General features: G+C 38.0%; 1 long non-coding RNA gene across 1 annotated transcript in view; it reads right to left on the bottom strand.

Moving 5' to 3' along the window:
• The window catches only part of LOC110594438, a 67,426-nt gene extending 50,922 nt beyond the window's left edge, over positions 1 to 16,504 (bottom strand). The window contains exon 1 of the long non-coding RNA XR_002481252.1: positions 16,092 to 16,504. This is a non-coding gene — a long non-coding RNA (uncharacterized LOC110594438). The remainder of the gene's footprint in view (positions 1 to 16,091) is intronic.
• Between the last annotated feature and the right edge of the window lie 534 nt (positions 16,505 to 17,038).

Here is a 17,038-nt window from a genome sequence, read left to right on the forward strand (position 1 = left end):
CCCAGTAGGTCAAGGCTGCAGTGGCCGGGAGCGGCCACTGCACTCCAGTCTGGGTGACCAAGTGAGACTCCAACTCAAAAAAAAAAAAAAAAAAAAAGCTTCCAACTAAGTGCAGGTGTTGGGGAGGGAACAGCAGCCAGTTTGAGAAAGGCAAAAAAATCCTGCCTGGATCCTTCTCTCCTATCTCTATTATAAAACAAAAGTCTTGAACTACTAAGGGAGGGACAAAAAACCTTGTCTTCCTTAGGGCACATGTGAAAACCCATTACAAGTAGGAATTTCTCATATTGCTAAGCTATCCCATTTTATGAACACTCTTAGGTTAAAAACAATATGCTTGCTACAAACACAGCTTCTAGGCACTGGTATCACACTTCAGCCAGGCCACCCGCCTAAGCTCCTCAACAAATACCATGGAGCCACCATGGGTAGAGGAATTTCTCAGGGCTTTTGAGGTGAAGGAGAGAGAATCACAGCCCAAGACAGGGTTTTGGTGGAAAAAGGATAGAGAAGACTTGAGCATGGTAATGAACAGAATGAGAAAAGTCAAAGAACAGAATAGAAATCAGGGAGCAAGAAAGCATGGGTTATAAGTCATTTAGTATGAATTTTCTTCTGAATGCTACATCAACATAGGTGCTTAGGCATGCAAGTTTAATTTTGGTTTAAAATGAGGGAAAAACCCTACATGAATAGATTCCTGGATTAAATTTAGTATCAGATTTAATTTTTACAGTCAAGAACAATTAAATTGTCTGCTCGTATTTTCTGGATCATGAGAGCTATTCACACTGAAATGTCTAACATTTTGCTCATTGTAAAAAAAAAAGCCTTCAAGTGCTGACATGAAGGATTGTGCTCTATTGCAAATTGTGCACATCACTGCAGTAACAGAGGCTCATCACACACATGAGAGAAGACACACTGGAAGTAAGATCCATCTCTTCTTCTAGTTGATTTGACATATGCAGTAGCATCCAACCTAAATATCAGTGAATGCTTGTTTTAATATTTCTTCAATTTTATTCATAGTTACAAAATTAGGACAATTTCTTTCTTCTATTAGCTGCCATTTATTGAATAAGCATTATTTCAAAGAAAAGAAGAATAGTCATTGAAAAGTAATTCCTTTTTTAGATATCCCATTAAACTTAACAAAGGCATTTAAACATTTCTGATTGCTAAAAAATTAAACATGCCTAAATTATTCTGTCTCATTCTACACATAGCCAAAACTTAAATATATCTTATCAAGTAGTTTCTAAAAGGTATAGAGTGAAAATGCATTCTTCTTCAGTTCTTTTTCTGCTCCAAAAAGCTCCAAGAATCTCAGTACAAGATTGAAAATTAAAATGAATCAATGGGGAAATGTTGGTTAAAAGATATATAATTACAGTTAGATAGGAGGAATAAGTTCAAAGAATCTATTGTACAGCACGGTGACTACAGTTAATGATGATATATTGTATTCTTGGAAAATGCAAAGACTGAATGTTAAATGGTCTCACCATTAAAAAAAACCATGTGAAGTAACACATTTGTTAATAGGCTAGATTTAACCATTCCACAATGTAGATACTTGTACACAACAAATACAGACAATTTTCTGTCAATTAAAAATTTTTTAATGAAAAAATAAAGTGAATTTTAAAAAGTAGAATAAAAAACTGTCTTGAGGCTACCCGTAACAGTTCTAATGCCTTTACAACCCAACTAAGACAGACAGAAAGGAAAATGATTTGTGCACTCATCACAACCCATACTTTTCCTATGAGGAGGGCAAATCACCATTAAAATAAAAAAAGCAGTGAAAAAAGACCATAGGCTACAGTGTAGACTTCTGTCATATGTTAAGTGTTACAAGCATGAAATGTTAAATAGCAACTCAAACTGTATTTTAGCATATTTTTTACTTTGAAAATTTTAGTATCAGGTAAATTTTAGTCAGTGAAAGTTTTAGTATCAGATAAATTTGTGTGGCTTACAAGATCAGGATTAGAAAAAATTAGGGTGGGGGTGGACTCTGTTTTAATTTTTCTGCAGTTACGAAACAAGGTGGTAGTCTATATACTAATTGAAAATGAATTACATTCCTTATGTGGAGTACCTTACTCTGTATAACAAAATTTCTTTGTGTACCAGCAGTTTTTCATTTTAATTTCCAAAGCAAAACTATAAATCAAAGATGCTCAGGACAATTGTTTTTCTTCTTTTACCCCCAAAATCATGGACAAGTTTTAACTGGTTTCTCGAGAATAAGTATTCTTGCCTTTTATACCTTTGCTGCTCCTGACCCTAAAGGTCTGAGCAAATAGGGTGGAGGAGAGTAAAAGACTCTGGCAGACTTGAAGCTGCTACACAGATGAAGACAATCAGTCTTTCTGGGATCAGAATGACATTCGTGGGATCTGGGAGGCTTATTCGATATTATAATATCACTTCTAAGGTATTATAATACCGAGGGCATCAGAAAGAAAGGGACAAGTCCGTGTTGACTTCTACATGGCTCTACCAACACTGGGCCTTAGACATTAATGCTTATTGACTAGAATTCACTGAATTCCACTGAAAATGTCAAAAGATAAGACCAATAGAACATTTTTTAAAAACCTTGATGAGATGCTAAGTGAAAACAAGAATAATACCACACATTCTTGTACATCAAAAGCTTTTCATAATTCATTAATCAAATACTACTTGTTTCATAATAAGGAATATATATAGTTGGTCTCTGCCCCTAGTTCCTGGCAGATATTTTACAATTCTTTCACCTTTCTGAGTGATAGAAGTGATAGGGACATCTTCTGTTATAATATTTGGCCGTAGTCCCTGGTTCCTGACACAAGAGCTTCTAAGACACTTGAACTTGCCAGCATGAGTATCCTTTTGTATGTAGTCAATGCCAGAATTAAATTGCATGCTGGATGCACAATTGTTGTCTAGAGAGTTGCAGATGATTAGTGTGAGGGAAAATCCCATACATTGTATCAGAATTGACATGGGTGTAAAAAACAGGTTTGTTCTTCCTTTGACTGCTAAATAACTATTTTGTTTCAGTATGGAGGGATGAACCACAAACTGAATATATAGTATTTTAATACCCTTTAATAGTTACTAACTCTTTTTAACCCTCACTGTAACTCTTTTAATTATAACTTATTTGTTTATGAAGTAAAGGTAGCATACTGCCTCTTTTCACTATTAGAAGAATTAAATGAATATTAACATAAATAATTCGGAACTGTAAAGCTGTGTTACTTTGCTCTGCTAGTCTCAAAGTGTTTATAATTTTACTATTTTACTTATAATTAGTCCCAGTTTCAACAGAACTTTCTAAAGTGGTGGAAATATTCTATATCTGCCTATTACTATGTGCACTCACCATTTGTAGCAATTCGCCATTTAAAATCTAGCAAGAATGAATAAGAAATTGAGTTTTTTAATTAAATATTTAAATAGTCCATGAGGCCAGTGGTTACTATATTAAACATCACAACTCTGCAGCTTCTAAAACATATTATCTTTTTATTGTTAGGACGAAAATTTGAAGAAATAAAATTATTTTGTTTTCCTAGCCTGTTTTTACTCTTTTCAATATAAGACAACGATATTCTACAAAAATAAAAGACAACTATTTAGAAAAGCAAAATCCCACTTAATGCAGCTTATTTAGCTAGGGAAGCCTCCAAAACATCTGAATGACGTATACCAAAGACTGGCACATAACAAGTGTTCAGCAAATAACTACTGAGTGAAAGGACAAGCAAGAGGGCACTTTTTTGAGTGCATCTCAATATGCCTAAAATAGGTGTTGACCTTGCCCTCTAACATCACCAATAGATACAATCTCTACTTCTTGCTTGACTTTGGCATGAAATGTGTCACTTGGAATAGAAAATGTACAAAATGAAGACCCTTCCCTCAAGAAACTAGAATCAACTTCAGAGACCCTTCCCTCAAGAAACTAGAATCAACTTCAGAGAAACAGGCAAGAGAAAAGTTCATCAGTATAAATTTTAAAATCCAATACAACACAGTCACCATGGGGAGTGTATCATTAAAAGCCAGAGAATAGGCCGGGCTCAGTGGCTCAGCCTGTAATCCCGCGCTTTGGGAGGCCGAGGTGAGTGGATTGCCTGAGCCCGCGGGTTCAAGACCTGCCTGGGCAACTTGGCGAGACCTCATCTCTACAATAAATCAAAAATTAGCTGGGCGTGGTAGTGTGTGCCTGTAGTTCCGGCTACTAGGAAGGCTGAGCGGAAGGATCACCGGAGCCCAGCAGGTCGAGGCTGCGGTGGCCGGCCACTGCACTGCAGTCTGGGCGACAGAGTGAGACTCCAACTCAAAAAAAAAAAAAAAGCCAGAGAATAAGTGAAGAGACTTAGAAAATGAGAGATCACTTAACCAGAATGGTATGAGAAGGTTTCACACAGGAAGGATTTGAACTAGGTATTGAAGGACTACAAAGATTTGAACAGAATGGGGGGAGGCAGGGAACAGTGAGTAGAGACTAGTCTTGCTAATGTGGAAGGTTTAGGAAGGAGAGTAATTAGGGTTAGATTGTGAAGGGCCTTAAATAGTAGTTGGTCAAGGAGTCTGAATGTGATCCTGCAGGGTAAACAGTGGAGAGTCACTGAAGGTTAGAGGAAAGAAAGAGGACTAAGTTTGTAAACAAAGTTTTTAATTATTCATTCCCTCAAAGCAAGCATCTATTGCTTACTATAAGTCAGGAATACTGCTAGGTGAGAGAATTACAATGATGACTGTGACACAGTTCTAACCTAGGCAGGGCTCACAGCATTGCCAGGAAACAGACACAGAAAGAACTCACAATGTGACAAGTGCCCAAAGCAGAGTTATGTGCAAAGTGCTAACAAGCACAGGCCAGAAGGTTGAAATCTGGAAGTGGGTAGGAGGAGGACCAGGGAAGGTTTTGCTAAAAGGAGGGTCAATGAGTTAGATGTTGAAGAAGAAAAACAAAGGCTCAGCAGGCCAACAAGAACATCCTAGGCACCTACAGGAAAGTCTTCAGGAAATATACAACTTACTGGGAAAATCATATTTCTCTAAAAAATCAAGTGTACTGGGGTTATATTCTCCAAATAGAGAAAAAATATAAAATCCTTAAAGGCATCATATTAAAAAATGTTATTGTATAGCTATATTTTAGAATTGGTTGTAGAGTCAACATTGTATATTCTCAGCTATGATTTCTGAAGACTAAAGTATTGATAATAAAAATATTAGAATGAACATAAGTAACACAGAACAAACAATAATCTGTTGGCAGCATAAACTATAAAAATAAACACATTTGAGATTCAAGGTAGAAGAGACAGTAATCAAAACTAATTAAATTATCAATCATGAAGATCTTATTTAAGCCAGATAGAATTTCAACCTTTTTCTCTGGCAAAAAGTATACAGAATAATCATGCAAAATAGGGGGTAAGAGGTGGGTGAGAAAATCACTTTAGAAAATCACTTCAGAAAATGTATGAAAGAAGAAAAAAAAAAAAAAAGAAGAGTCCTCATCTTTAAGTATCAGGACTATTCAACTTGATAATTGGATTGATTCCATTCACATAGGAGGATGCTATCTTCATTTTACATTCCTAATTTACCTGTTAATATAGTTTACAACAAACTTTTCTCACAAGAATACTATCCATGATCATATATAGGTGAATTCTGAAAGAGCCAATATTAATGACTGCATTTTAAAATATAATATTGTTATAAGACATTAACTATACCTGCTATCTAAAAGAAAACAAAATACTCTTATAACAGAACCAAACAACTAATCCTGAAGCCAAGCTACAAAGCACTTTCATGAATTTTACTTAAAATCTAAAGATAGGGTTATGCTAAAGATAAGGTACACTCATAGTATTTGTAAAACAGTAAACAAGATAAAATACTTCATTTCATAGATAAGTTTTTAAATTTACCAAAATTAAAAATTTAACTTTTAAAAACTCATTTTAACTCACCAACGCATCAGTAATAATGGCTAAAATACTGAGGTCTCATGTGATTCAGTGAATAATTTAGAAAGCTTTAAAAATCAAAATTTAACACATCACTGCATTCCTGGACATTTTCTCAAGAGAAACGTAAACTTGTGCTAGCACAAAAACCCGTGCATACATGTTAATAATTCTATTCACAACAGTTATAAATTAGAAACAACAGGTGAATGGCTAGTCAGATTGTGGTACATCTTTATTAAGGAATACTACTCAGTAATGAAACAGAACAGACCACTGATACATGCAGCAACATGCAAGACTATCTAAAGAATTATGCTAAGTTAAAAAAACACAAAAATTAAATTATATGAGAGTCTATTTCTATAATATTCTTTAAATAATAAATTGTAGTAATAAAAAACAATGTTTGCAAGGAATTTAGAAAGGGTGAAGTTAGCAAAGATGTGGGGATATGGATGTAAAAAAGCAACTGCAGGATCCCTATGGTGATGGAAAAGGACTGTATTTTGATTGTATCACTGTTAATATCCTGGCTGTGACACTACACTTCAGTTTTGCAAGATGTTACCACTGGGGAAAACTAGGTAAAGGTTACACAGGCTCTCTCTGTATTAATTCTTATAACTGCAAGTGAATTCACAATCGTCTTACAATAAAAAGCATAATTTAAAAATTACAACTTATTCAAATTTTGTCACAATGATTACCTGAGGTTGGGGGAGAACCACCAAAATGTATAAAAATATTCCCATCTACAGAATTAAAATCAAACAAAGGTTTATTATACTCACTAAGTTAAAACAAGCTATAAAATTTCCAGTTTTATTACTCTTAAAATTGATGCAGTTTGAGAGTACTAATGCTACTCTTAGTATTTTAGTAACATTTCTCCTTTGAGAAACTTCATGTGCTTTAAATTACATCTATGTTTGTTTTCAATTCTTTGGCTGAGTATACAAAAGGTATTATTAATTCACAAGAGGCAAGGATACAGAAAGTTCGCTCAATGTCACACTTTCAAAGCCTGGCCAAGTTAGTTTTGGTGTCTGATGGCTGCCTATTAATAGTATGATAAAGAGCATTATTAAAATTCAACTCACTATGGTTATAATTCAGGTAATCAGTTAAAATGAATATTTAAAAAATCTGTTTAGAATCTTTTAGTGCACATTTTTACTAAGAAATTTGATATAATGAATTATTTATCAGCAAGTGGTATTAGAAAAGCATTTTGTTTTTCAGGCAAAATGAGTTTTTTCTATTGATGCATGCACAATAAATGGTACTGAGGTTCTCAAACCAGTAGTCAAAAGGACAGACTATGTGTAGTAAGCAGAGCGAAGATTATCCAAGAGTAGTAAGTGAAGGTGTTACAAAACTGGAATTCAAAACTCATTCATTCATTTAAGGTATCTAGAACCACTGGGGGTCAAGATTAAGTCATGCAGAAAGATAAAGTCCCTGTTGACTTGCTTAGAAGAGAAGGCCCATTTTCCATGGAACTCATATATTCTAGTTATACTGTAGGACAGTAGATTTATGAATTTATGTTACTTCTACAGAAAATAACATTCAGAATTCCAAACTTTATTTTGGAAGACTGACATTTTCAATACTGAAGATTTCAGACTGACACTTATTTTTCATCTGTTGACAGTATGAGAACCTTAACATCTGAGTTATCACAGGTCTCAAAATAATAGCAGTTCTTGTGAAGTCCAGTTGGATTTTTCTGATTCCTTATTCAGTACCTTTTTAAACAGACTCTGCTGCTTATTTAGTCTCTGACAAATTGACAATAAATGAAAAATTCCCATCAGTGCATCAGTCTGAGATTCACAATAAGAGTCAATGAGACCATTTATTCTACCAAATGTCACAAGAGATTTTCAAAACATTATTCTGTTTATTCATAACAACAGGAGGGAATATTTTCAATAATAAGTATGGACTTATAAAGGCACACAAATTACACAAAGAATGAAAGAAAAGTACAAAACACAATAAGTGATGTACTGTATTATGAAAATAAAAATAAGAATTTACTAAAATGACGGGTCTTAAGGGATAAATTATGGTTCCTCATAAATAATGTATTTTCATTATCATTAATTATTTCACACAGGTTATATGGTGTTTCAAAACATATAACCAAAAACAATCAAGTTAATGATTAAAACTTGGTTTGAAATCACCATCTTATCTTTGGTAGGGAGCACATTTTCAGTTACAAGCTTCTTCCAAAGAAAGTCAATGTATCAAGTAACAAACACCTAAGTCAAGGAGTATAAGCTAAAACCTAGTCATTTTACAGCTCATTCTTAACACTTATAGAATAATTTTACATGCTTATTTATATAGCAACATTTCTAGGACCATTTTCTCCAGGTCATGTGTTTCATCTTTTGCAACCAGGTTGTAAAATTTATCATGGATTCCTTAAAGATGGAGGAGACTCACATAATTGAATCCAACACAGTAAAACTCCCTGAAGTAAGTAATCTTTTTGGCCACAAGGCCTAGTAGAGTCCGATATAGAGCAGGGGACTAAAGAATGTTGATTGAGATGAATGAAAATGAATTATTTCAAATAAGAGATATCTTAAAAGTATCTAAAACAAAACACAAAACCTCACATGCAGTAGGACTTCAACAAATACCTAGAACACTAAAGGTCTACATTCCCCTCCCTTGTACCATTAGTGGTATGCATGAATAAGAAGTTACCTTTAACTAAATCAAACAGTCCCTGTTTCCCACTCAATCCAAGGTACATTTTACATGAGTGTTTATGATTCTAGTGAAGATATAGAAACTGAAGATCTTATTCAAATGATTACTTTGATCTGACGCAAACAATACATTTAATATTGCATACATTAGTACAATACTAGTACTTCCCTTTGAAAATAATATGCTGGCTGGGCTCGGTGGCTCAGCCTGTAATCCCAGCACTTTGGGAGGACAAGGCAAGTGGATTGCCTGAGCCCATGGGTACAAGACCTGCCCGTGAAACTTGACAAGACCTCATCGCTACACTAAAAAATAAAAAAATCAGCCGGGCATGGTAGGGTGTGCCTGTAGTTCCAGTTACTTGGAAGGCTGAGGTGGAAGGATCACCTGAGCCCAGCAGGTCAATGCTGGGGTGGCCAAGAGTGTGCTGCTGCACTCCAACTCAAAAAAAAGAAGAAGAAGATGAAGAAGAAGAATGTACTTAATGCATTAGCAAAGGAAAATAGTCAACCTTAATATTTTTAAACTACTGGTATACGGATGTATACAGTTCGATAGGGACTTTTTTCTCCTTTTGTGGGGGAGAGCAGGATCAAGGAGAAACTCTCTTCACTGAATTTTTACATTTTATGGAAGAGCACAGATCCAAGTTAAAAAAAAATTCATCCCATGAAATTCTCCACAATTTCTGAGGCAGGGCAGACTCTATATGTAAAAATTAGAGTTGAATGAAAAGTACTTATAGTCTAAGATGAGGCATGGATCTGTGAGTGAATTTGTATGAACATAAAGTATTCATACACAGTGTGTTTTCAGAGGAACAACTGTGTCAGGTTAACTTCTTTGAGGAAAAATATAACCATTTGTACAAATGATAAGTGGGTCTTTCTCATTTTAACTAGGCCTTTCTAACCACCATCCTAAATCACCTTCTGTTTCTAACTTCTATAAAAATTAGTCTCGATCAGAAGTGAAGCCTTCAGTGTGCACAGGGGACTGGCAGTTAACAAATGAGTCCCAAAGGGCAGGGCTGTGACAAAACTGTAGACTTGCAGCATCCATAAGGGCTCGCCGCTCAGCTTCTGCTGACTGGTGCCTTTAGGATCCTAACTCCTTGGCTACTTCACAAGACAATCACACAACAGATATGGAGTCACTGACTCAGCCACTAAAGGGCCATATGTTTGTCTAGCTGCAAAACTTATATTTTCAGGAGCTAAACATTTCAGGTGTACAACTTCAATTTTCTCCTCTTATTCCAGAGGGTAAATTGTAATAAATTCTTGAGAAGACAATACATTCTTGCTGAGGAAAAAAGTGTAACTACTTGATGTTTTAAGCGTGGTGAAATTTAAGTACTAGTCGACTCTAGAGAGCATCTAGTCCAAATCCCTTATTTTATAGATAAGAAACGTAAAACCCAGAGGAGTTAAATGACTTGCTCATGGGACACCTGCCTAGTGGCAAAGCCAGGAGTAGAACTAGAGCCTCTTGATATCTTTTTAACTACTGTTGATTTACATCAGGTATCCTCCAAGTCTCCTTCCTCTTTTCTAATCTTTCTTGCTTTGGCAGTTTACTGCTGATTTCAAATATCATTTTTTTAAAAAGTTTGATCAATTTCAGCTTGAAGGGTTAATTTACAAGCTGCATTTGGGCAAATGGTAAGTGCTGAATGATTTTTAATATATGACTAGCAAAGACATTGTATAAAATAACCTATTACCTGGAATTACAAATGCCATAGTTGTATACATATTTAAAAGATGTGTTTTACGTGTTGCAAATGCTTCTCTTCTGACCCTTGCTATGTAATATTATCAATCTCCATCTTCTAAATGTAACACTGTATTAAGGTGTGCTTACTCAAATTATCTACACTCATGGTGTTTGATACTTCTGTTAAGTATTGCCTAGCACAAGAAGCTACAACTTCTCTATTTTAAAAGTTCCTTAATTGCTTTACTGGATACTCTTTCTTACATTGTCTTACAAAGTATCAAACTCATAATAGCTTTTCTTCCATTTATTTCTTCCCTGAAATATGCTATTTAAATTCATAATAATTTTAACTAAGTCCACAGATAACAAATCGATAATTTGCTTGGCATATAGTAGATGCTGCAGAAACAATCACAAAGCACCTACAATGTAAGAGTAACAATAATCACTTAAATATATTAGGTGCTGACCCTGAGCCATGTCCTGTTATAAGTGTTTTACAGGTATTGACTCATTTAATCCCCACAACAAATGAGATGATATTTTACTATTATCATTCCATTTTACAGATGAGCAAAATGTGGTCAAGGAGGTTATATAATTTGCTAAGTTATACAGCTAGCAAGCTGCAATGCCAGAATTGAATCCTGACAATAAGGTTGCTAACCATGACACCTCACTGCCTTAATGACAGTTCTCATGAGCCTCAGTATGAAGGTGAAATTCAAAGCACATTCCCTGGCCTAAACTATCATAGTTAATCTTGGACTGGGGTGGAGATAAACAGAAAGACCTTGAAAACATATGCTTTATCCCTGACACACACACACACACACACACACACACACACACACACACACACACACACAACTATTTAAGAGCAATGTGAAGGAAGTTCAAAAGTTTCAAAAGAGAAATCCAATTTCTTAGTTGCTATGATCTGGGGGTACAAGGATGAAAAAGATTGATGATGCATATGCATTCTTGGAAAACTTTTTTTTCCTCAAGAAAAATTAAAAAGTGGTGAGGTGCAGTGACTCATGCCTATTATCCCAGCACTTTGGGAGGCCAAGGAGGACCGCTTGAGCCCAGGAGTTGAAGACCAGCCTAGGCAATGTAGCAAGACCCTGTCGCTACAAAAAATAAAAAAATAAAATAAATTTTAAAAAAGCTAGTAGGGTGGTTGAGGTGGAAATGTTGCTTGGGCCCAGGAGTTTGAGGCTGTGGTGGTGAGCTAGGTTCAAGTCACTGCACTCCAGCCTGGGTGACAAAGGGAAAACTCCTTGAAGGAAGGAAGGAAGGAAGGAAGGGAGGGAGGGAGGGAGGGAGAGGGAGGAGAAGGGGAAGGAGAAGGGGGAGGAGAAGGGGGAGGAAGGGAGGGAGGGAGTGAAGGGAAGGGGAAGAGGAAGGGGAAGCAAATGAAAACAAAAAAGACACTGGACTTCAGGAACTTAAAGCTAAAACACACCTTCGAGCAATGTAATACAAACTTTGCACTTTTAAAAAGAGGAAGCAATCACCCAAATGTTTAGCCAAGGTAATAAGATTTAGTAGCAGAGCTCCTAATTTCTGGTTTAGGGTATTTATCACTTCCCTCATGCTTACAATTTAAGAGGAAGTGTTCAATGAACTACTATTTCAGATACCACCTAGCTAGTGTTTCAAAAGTCTACTCATATATAGATTGTGAATTCCTGTGAAAAATTGCTTTCCAAGTACCAGGTCAGGCCCCCAAAGCCTGCCTAGTACCCTGATAGCTCCACTTCATATACACATTTTACCTAACTTTTACATATAATATCATTTTTGTAACAAAACCCATACCCGCTCTAAATTCAACCTGAAACACTGGACTCCAGGGTCTATATTTTATGTAGGGCCTGAGTCACTTATAAAAAGAGGCTTTCTCTGCCTCTCCAAACAGACAGATGTGGTGGTGATGGTAGTGGAGTGGGGGAAGGGGGGAGGGAGAGAGAAGATTAGGGAAGAGCTGGATTAACACCCTTGGGTATTTGCACCTCACTCTTGTACTAAATACAGAGGGTAACTACAGAAGTCAAACATGCTTCAGATGTCAAAGAAAGAGGGTAACTGCTTCCCTTGGCCTCCTCCCACCCCATTTCGTGAGAAGCATATCATTCAATATCTACAGGGAAGGACTGGCACTCACCCAATCACCAGGCATTATTGAGGTTGAGGTGAGTGGACTGCCTGAGCCTGCAGGTTTGAGACCCGCCTGGGCAGCGAGACCTCATCTCTACAGTAAATCAAAAAATCAGCTGGGCATGGTAGCATGCACCTGTAATTCCGGCTACTCAGAAGGCTGAGGTGGAAGGATCGCCAGAAGGCTGAGGTGGAAGGATTGCTGGAGCCCAGCAGGTCGAGGCTGCGGTGGCTGGGAGCGGCCACTGCACTCCAGTCTGGGCGACAGAGTGAGACTCCAACTCAAAAAAAAATTTTAAAAAGCCTCACAATGACATGACTTAAAATAATCCAGATACTTCTGTATTTTAATTTATATATTTTATAGTAATAAAATTTCACAATACAATCCCTAATGAAATTTTATCAGCTGCAATGAATCATTATATATGAATCATAATAAACTAATGTTATCAAGACTATGTATAGTAAGATGATCAGTGATGTAGCCAACATTTATTGGTAGAGCAAATAAAAGTAAACCTAAATAATGAAAAGGAAAAACAACTTAGGCCAACAAAAAATGAAATGCCTACAACATTTCTAGGTTTAATTGATGAGCACCTTCATGTAACATCCCTAGTTTAGTTATGGTAACACAGCCTCCCCCTTACCCCCCATCAAGATAATTCCACTGAATTATTAAAATGACAATGTGAGAAACATCTGAATGTTGCACAACTTCTCAAGTGAAACCAAAAGGACACGAAATATTGCTCTTGGCAACTTAGGGCCTGATTCCCTTACCTTAAAAGGACCCTGCTATTTCTTACCACTGAGCACCCAATTGACTTGATGACTGGATCACCACTTCCTGGCAGTTTAGGAAGACTTACATCCAGGTTTCTTTAAAGTTTTCTTTCCTTTCTCTCTCTGCTTGCAGCTATTTGTAGTTATAGTCTGCCTATAGTTATTTAATTCTCCAAACATAACTAGTCCACTAGTGTTATGCTTCAGATTCATCTTCCTCCTTGAGTACAGGAAGAGCACTACACAACCATTTAACACAATGTAGGAGTAATTATCTCTCTGTACGCTTGAAGGCATAAAGGTAACTTCCCAAAGTGGCATAAAATTCCATGGTATTTATGCCTTAGAATAACTTTATAATAACTTCTACTTTATCTTCCAATTAGAAATGAAGATATGATGCCCATTTTAGAATTAAGAAAGGTGGAGAGTTATCTCGTGACGTGGAGAGTTATCTCTTGAAGTGAAAAAAAAAATTAGATTACAGAGCATTCTCAAAATATCTTGATATTTCAAAGGAGTCAGGTAAGAGACTAGATTTACCAGATGGTTGGCATCATACAGGGTATGAAAATTCTTTATTTGAATCAATCCCTGGGTAGCAACATGGAAATTATTCAGTTTGAAACCTGGCAATGATTGGGCTTTTAAAAATTAATTTAAGTGAATTACAAATGTTTACATTAAAATATGCTTTGCTTATTTGTATAGATGAGAAAAGAAAGGAAATTGTAATTTTGATTGAATATAGACCTATCTAAATACTCAAGGTCATACAATTGCTAAAGTTTTTATTCAACTGTAATTGGTAGCACTTTCTTTACATTCATATTAATCAGAACTATCAACAGAATTAGACTTGGTTTACTCAGCTTGTAAATAAATAATTGTTGCAATAATATATAATTTATTTTTCTGGTTGAATACCAGCTACCCCTACTGTCTTCTTCCCTTCTCTTATGCTTTCTCTCACTAGCCTCTGCTCCTGTATCTCCCTTGGTAAAAATTAAGACAAGTAGATAGTTTATCCAACTTAGACTCTTTAGGATGATATATAAGACACCAAATGCAGCACCCTCTCCTTACATAATGGTAGGGGGTAGGGAGGGAATGTACTTTGGTCAAAATACAGTTTATATTGTTTTCATATAGAATGTATTTCTAACTGAAAGCTTATCTTTACCTGAAGCAGGTAAAACTACTTGCACAGCCAATCATATATACATGCAGTCTATATTGAACATGTTTTTTCAACTTCTAATGCAGCAGAGAAACTAAATTTGTTTTTACTTTCTAATCTTGAAGCTAATCAAATATGCCGGGGTTGAAATCTCCTGTAATATGATATTACATAATAAAAGTTTCCTGTTGGCATTTACAAACACCTCCAATATCGTCCATAATATTACTGAACACAAATTAGAAGATTCAACCTGAAAAACAATGTAGCGACCAAAAGAACCTTCTGAGTGAAAAGTATTTTTTTCTATTATTTCCTTTCCGTTGGGTCCTTAACTATAGGTTCTCATCATATACTTTTCAGTGCCCTTGATCCACACAAAGTAGGTATTGGAAGCCAGCTGACTGGTCAGAACTGATTGGTTGGACATTTGGCTTATTATTTTACTGATTCTGATTAAAAAAAAATAATAACCAGGTACAAAGAGGTTTATCATAAATGTAACCTCCAAAGCAAACTGTGTCAAATGAAAGCACACATAGTGTGTTTTTCAGCATACGGGAACATTTATATCAGACACTGGTGTTCTCATTTTCATATTGCTATTTTCCATAACTGTTTCACAGGCACCAGAAAGGAAGATGCTTCTATGGCAATATACTGCATTAAAAAAGAGAGACGTTCTACTTTCCCTTTAAAAAATAAAAAGAATCTAAGCCTAATTCTAGAGAAGCATGTTCTGCCAAAATATTGCTTTTCTGTGTTAAGAAAAATACAATTTGACCAAAAATGTATACTAACCATTATTGATTTTACACATATATAAAATTACCATTCTTTAGAAGTTGTAGGCTGCATTTATATTTTTTTCCCCAAACTCAGTAACAAAGAAAAAGAACTAAGACCTCCACTAATGAATTACATCTTGAAATATACATGATTGTGGTTGTACCGATGTTACTTCCAATGGTAACTGACACGCCCCGAATTTAACTGTACCAGACAGTTCTATCTGTCCCATCGCTGACCAAACAGTGCTTCTCTGTTTCTATTCATTATGTACTATACGAGGTCTAAACACAGACTAGTATGACAAGGAAAAAAATTACACTTCTTATGACAGCAAAGTGATGCATTCAAGATCTCTCTTGCAGCACATCCCTGTCCAAGAGCACTAACAGTCATATTTATTTATTTGATAGAGCTAAAATATGTTGGCTGCAAGCTCCTTACTCTAAGAACCATCGGACCCCCTGTTCCTGCCGGTTTTCAACAAACCAGAGTAAAAACTAGGCACTACCCAAACCCTGGAAATCAAACTTACAAAGAGCCTTGAGCAACGATCAATAACCTTGGCTACATCATCATCGGCCCCAAATTCACGGTCCTGAAGACCAATGCAGCAAAAACCGAGACGAAAGGGCTCGCTGGAGCCCCAAAGAACTACTGCGCCTCCCCCTCCGCCGCCCTCTCTGCCGCATGGAGAGAAGCAATGGAACGAGGCTCACCAGCTCCGAAGATGCTCCGGTGACCTCTGGCTGCACGGCGAGAGCTGGGCCGGGAAGGCGCTAGTGCAGCCGCGGAGGGTTGTGTGGACTCTGCCCCTGGTGCATTCCTCGCATTCCTGCACAATCTGTCGCCAGCCCAGGAGCCGGCAGCGCGCGTCCCCCCCTGGACACACACACCTGACTATTGCTGCGCTCCGAGCGGCCACGGCCGCCGCGGCGCCTCCGCTGCCCGCGCTCGCGGTTTGTCGCACTCAGCCAACACGCAGCCCGATCCCGGCACTGCCGCGCACCCCCTCGATTCCCGCGTAGGGGAAAAGGGGAGAAGGCCGGGCAGCCTCAGCGGCGAGGAGGGACACCCGATCTGCCAGGGGGGTGCCGCAGCTCCGCTTCAACTCCTGGCAGCGAGAGGAGGAAGCGGCGGCGCAGGAGGGCAGCCGGGAGGCTCGGGGCTGGGGAGCAGGGAGGGGTGGAGCGCGAGGATACGCGGCTAGCGGAGAGGGGCGCGCTGGACAGAGGGTGGGCAGGACCGGCAGGAGTGCGGGACTTAGGCTGCAAACGCGAGACGGCGCGGGCAGCAAGGGCGTGGGAGGAAAGGGAGAGGGTCAGGATGCAGGGTCCGAGGCTAGAAGGACGGAGAGACAGCCCCGAAGGCTGGGGAAGGAGGGCGCCCGGGAGTGCTGGGGGCGCGGGGCGGCGCGCCAGGCGAGCGGGAGCAGGGACGCCGCGCGGCACCCGTCCAGCAGGGCTCGGCACGGCGCGCAAGTTCGGGGCTGGGGGGCTCTGGATCCGAGAAGCCCAACGTGGGGAGGGGCCGTGCGCGGCGTGGGTAGGAGACCCGAGGAGAGTAGTCGCCGGGAAAAGCAAATGGAGGGTGAAACTTGTGCGCCTGCCGGGGGGAGGGGAGCAGGCAGGCGAGTGCGGACAGGAACACGAGGCGGGGCAGGAAA

Source organism: Carlito syrichta, unplaced genomic scaffold (assembly GCF_000164805.1).
Source record: "Carlito syrichta isolate Samal-C Ts95f unplaced genomic scaffold, Tarsius_syrichta-2.0.1 Scaffold315373, whole genome shotgun sequence".
NCBI classification, from domain to species: domain Eukaryota; kingdom Metazoa; phylum Chordata; class Mammalia; order Primates; family Tarsiidae; genus Carlito; species Carlito syrichta.